This window comes from Neoarius graeffei, chromosome 25 (genome assembly GCF_027579695.1).
Source record: "Neoarius graeffei isolate fNeoGra1 chromosome 25, fNeoGra1.pri, whole genome shotgun sequence".
Classification (NCBI taxonomy): Eukaryota; Metazoa; Chordata; class Actinopteri; order Siluriformes; family Ariidae; genus Neoarius; species Neoarius graeffei.
Window position 1 is genome coordinate 45,863,999 of NC_083593.1, and position 5,070 is coordinate 45,869,068.

A 5,070-nucleotide genomic window follows, 5' to 3' on the forward strand; every position below is an offset into this window, starting at 1 on the left:
TTGTCCCAACTTTTTTGAGATGTGTTGTTGTCATGAAATTTAAAATCACCTAATTTTTCTCTTTAAATGATACATTTTCTCAGTTTAAACATTTGATATGTCATCTATGTTCTATTCTGAATAAAATATGGAATTTTGAAACTTCCACATTATTGCATTCCGTTTTTATTTACAATTTGTACTTTGTCCCAACTTTTTTGGAATCGAGGTTGTAATAAGAAGAATAACAACCGTGATGTACATGCTCTGTTTCAAAGAGATAATGTCTCTATTCCAAGTGCCCTTCCTTATTGGAAGAACCAACCTTATCTCAGACCTGGAATGGAAGAAAATATGGTGTTTACCCTCTACATATTTGGTTACTAGCAAAGTTAAAGGAGGGTCTTTTAAAATGATTCATTGCTTTTACCCTACCAAGACTTTTCTGCAAACATACAAAAAGGACATTGTTGTGGACTGCTCTTTATGTTGACTGGCTCCAGAGGACCTTAATCACTTACTTTGGTCATGTCCTCACTCATGTATCTTTTGGCAAGACCTTTGTGCATTCATTTCCCAATATATTCTCACCAAATTCTCTCTCATGTATTGTTTGATGTATTGTTTGGGTTTGTCTCGTACTCTGCGTCCAAATTCAACCAATTCTACATCCATCCATAGCCGCTTATCCTGTACAAGGTTACGAGCAAGCTGGAGCCTATCCCAGCTGACTATGGGTGAGAGGCGGGGTACACCCTGGACAATTCGCCAGGTCATTACAGGACTGACACATAGAGACAAACAACCATTCACACTCACATTCACAGTTTAGCGCCACCAATTAGCCTAACCTGCATGTCTTTGGATTGTGGGGGAAACCGGAGCACCCGGCAGAAACCCACGCAGACACGGGGAGAACATGCAAACTCCACACAGAAAGGCCCTCGTCGGCCGCTGGGCTTGAACCCAGAACCTTCTTGCTGTGAGGCGACAGTGCTAACCACTACACCACCGTGCTGCCCCAATTCTACATTATCAACTTAATACTCGCTGAAGCACACATTCACAAGTCAAAATGTTCTAATCTGAAACTCTCTTTTATTGTGTTTGAAAGAGAAACCAAGCAATACATCCATCCATTATCTGTAGCCGCTTATCCTGTCCTACAGTGTTGCAGGCAAGCTGGAGCCTATCCCAGCTGACTATGGGTGAAAGGTGGGGTACACCCTGGACAAGTCGCCAGGTTATCGCAGGGCTGACACATAGACACAAACAACCATTCACACTCACATTCACACCTACGGTCAATTTAGAGTCACCAGTTAACCTAACCTGCATGTCTTTGGATTGTGGGGGAAAACGGAGTACCTGGAGAAAATCCACGCAGACACGGGCAGAACATGCAAACTCCGCACAGAAAGGCCCTCGCCAGCCGCTGGGCTCGAACCCAGAACCTTCTTGCCATGAGGTGACAGTGCTAACCACTACACCAGACAAGAAATGATAAATGAATTACAGGAGGTAGGAACACACACACACACACACACATACATACATTTCATCGTTCATTAACACACTGAACTCAGGGACTGCACATCTCACTTTACCTCGCTCATTTGCACTATTCCGTACTACCTCACCTTAACAGCTGCTAGTTTGTTTATACTGCTTATTTCATGTTTACCTGCTATACCTCAAGTGCCCTTGACTGTTTGTTTATTTGCACCAATTTACGTGTGTGCAGGGCCGTCGACAGGGGGGGACAACCGGGTATTTTGTCCCGGGCCCAGGCATGAGGGGGGGCCCAGAACTGGTCCCTCATGAAGATGCCATTAATCATTCTGTTTCATTTCAAAATGTGTTGATTTGGGGGAGAAAAATGTGCTATATTTGCATTCAATGAATGATTTCTGGTTCTTTTGCCTTTATTGTCTTCGAAAATAGATTCAAGAACCCACCTACCACCCCTAATGCAGAAATGGTTTGGTCTTTGATTAAGGCGCCAAATAACACGGCACTATTCCATCATAACGCTTCGACAATAAGCGTGCGAGCCCGTTTGCCAACATGCACAAGTCAGGAGCAAAGAAAAGAAAAGAGAAAAAGAGATGAAGAAGCCAAGAGCCTCAGGGGCTCACTATTTTAGAAAATATTCAGATGATGCAGCAGGTGATGAAGGCAGTGGGGCAGCTGAGCCAGGTAAGACACAGATAACTTTTTTCCAGCCCCGTAATGTAACCCCAGCACGCGCGACGCGCCATTCATAATTATAAAATAGGGGATAGCAGGGTACACTGAGTGAACACTGAAATGCACAGGGCACTGAATTATTTCATAAACATATCGGTTTAATAACACTGTGTTGCATATATCTCAATGAAGCAAAGAATAGCACATTGGCCCGCAATCATATCCAAATGTTTTGGGCACGCTTGCTGAGCTGCGCTGAGCTGGACTCCGGTTAGCTGAAAGCCCGTGGAACGCTGCCTCTTGTTAATTAAACCTTATTTTGTTGGAAATCATCCCGTGTAGATACGACGGCATGTGAAATTGCCAGCTAGATAGAGTTTAATGTAACGAATGGGCTATAAATGGGGTGTTTTGAGGTTAGTCTGTTGCAAAACATTAAACTTTCGCTTAGACTGGATACTCTTCAAACAATTCCCTTGCTCAAGTGAAAAATGATAGGCCTGTATGAAAAGCGCAATTAATGAAAGTAGCCTAATAAGCCCTAAATGAATAAAACAACTGTTTTATTGTTGTTGCTTACACGTTAAGATTTTGAAATCTTCTCGGTCCAGTTCTATATCCAGGGAACGTTGTAATCCTTTTGGTTTATCCGTAATAAACGTGTCAGCCCCCAGGTCAGATAGGCTAATGTTACGTGGTTGGGAGGGTGTCAATATTTTTTGTAACATTCTAAATCGAGTACGGAAAGGACGTTTATGAAAAACAAGACAAAAAAATACACTGAAAAACTCACTGTACACATCACTAGTGGCACACACGGACTGGCCATCGGGAGTAGCGGGAGTTTTCCCGGTGGGCCGGTGGTTCAGCGTGGGCCGGCGGAGAAAAAAAAAAACAGTTGTGCGCTGGCCTTTAATATGATAAGCAATGTTAACAGTTTCTTTAAGAAACTGTTAACATTGCTTATTATAGTTGCACGCTGGCCTTTAATATGATAAGCAATGTTAACAGTTTCTTTAAGAAACTGTTAACATTGCTTAAGAAACTGTTAACATTGCTTATCATATTAAAGGCCAGCGCGCAACTGTTTTTTTTTTTTTCTCCGCCGGCCCACGCTGAACCACCGGCCCACCGGGAAAACTCCCGCTACTCCCAATGGCCAGTCCGTGTGTGACTGGTGGTGATGCTTCTATGTTCAGATTTTGGGAAAGCCATAACTCCATTCTCATTGAGGCCCAGTTCCATCCCGTAAACAATCATTTTGGTTTATCAACTACCTGCGCTCAAACATGTCACAGGAGAGGCTCAATGGGCTGGCTATGCTCGAACTTGCAAAGAAGCTGGACTTCAATGACCTTATTGACGACTTTGCCACAGTAAAAGTCCGGCGCATTGCATTTCGCACCTGAATAGTTGCAGACTAAGGAAATGTTCAAACTGTAAAATATGTTGAAATAAAATGGTTGACTGTTATAATGGGCTTGGAATACCTGTTATTTAAGGGTTGGAGTGAATGGAGACTGTGAAAAGAGGGGTTGGGTGTGGGTGGTTGCTGTGTGGCGATGTGCGTGCGCGCGTGTGTGTGTGTGTGTGGGGGGGGGGGGGGCACTCAGATTATTTGGGGGGGGGCCCACTCAGATTATTTTGTCCCGGGCCCAGCCAAAGCTGTCAACGGCCCTGCGTGTGTGTGTGTGTGTATATATATATATATATATATATATATATATATATATATATATATATATATATATATATATATATATATATATCCTTACTAAAATTAACCATGGTTTACTATGAAAACTAACCATGGTTTATAGTTATTCATGGTTTTCATGTTTTTTGGGGTAACTATGAAAACTATGGTGCATTTTACCTCAATGTTCACTTAAATTTTTAGGTTCTAAGTAAATGTTAATGTATCTGGGCTGTTAATCGAGATCCTTCTCTACAGCATTGACTGTTGGACGAAAGCATGGTAATACTACAGTTAGTGCATCCTTTTAAAAACCATACTATCCCTTTTTAAACTAATTCCGTAGTTACTATGACCTATTACACATACAACTATGATGCTACCACAGCTACTGCAGTACTATGGATAAACCACAGTAATGCTATGGTTGGTTCATAGTACTTAGAATCACCATGAAATACCATAGTAGATCCATGGTTACTACCATGGATGAACCATAGTAATACTATGGTTGGTTCATAGTACTGAGAATAACCATGAGATACCATGGTAGAATCATGGTTACTACGTAAAAACCATGGTAAAACCATAGTAAACCATGGTAGATTTTCGTAAGGGATATGTATGTATGTATGTATGTATGTATGTATGTATGTATGTATGTATGTATGTATGTGAGTGTTTAGTCTTTGTCTAGTTCTTATCTAGTGTTTACACTGTTTATATTGTCTGAGTGTTTAGTCTATGTCTAGTTCTTATCTAGAGTGTTTATACTCTTTATATTGTTTGTTTGTTTTTTCAATTATTCTATTTTTATTTTTATTTATTGCATTGCCTGTTTGCACCGTGGGTCAGAGAGGACTGAAATTTCATCTGTGCTGTATGTCGAGCATGTATAGCATATTTGACAATAAAGTTGACTTGACTTGACTTGAAGAGTAGAAAATAACATTAAAAGTATATTGGAATGTGGAGACAATGTGCAGGGTAAAAGAGAAGTTCCTGAGGACTACAGGACTAAACAAACGGATTTAAATTAATAAAAGCGGAGGGAGATTGCATTATAATCCAAAGAAGAAGAAGGAAAACAGGACTGATATGGAAACTTGACAACCCTGAGGAGTAGGAACTACTCCAATACAGCAGATGGCAGTAGTGTAAAACCCAGGACGCAAGCTGCCATAAAAACCCGAAGAAGACGAACC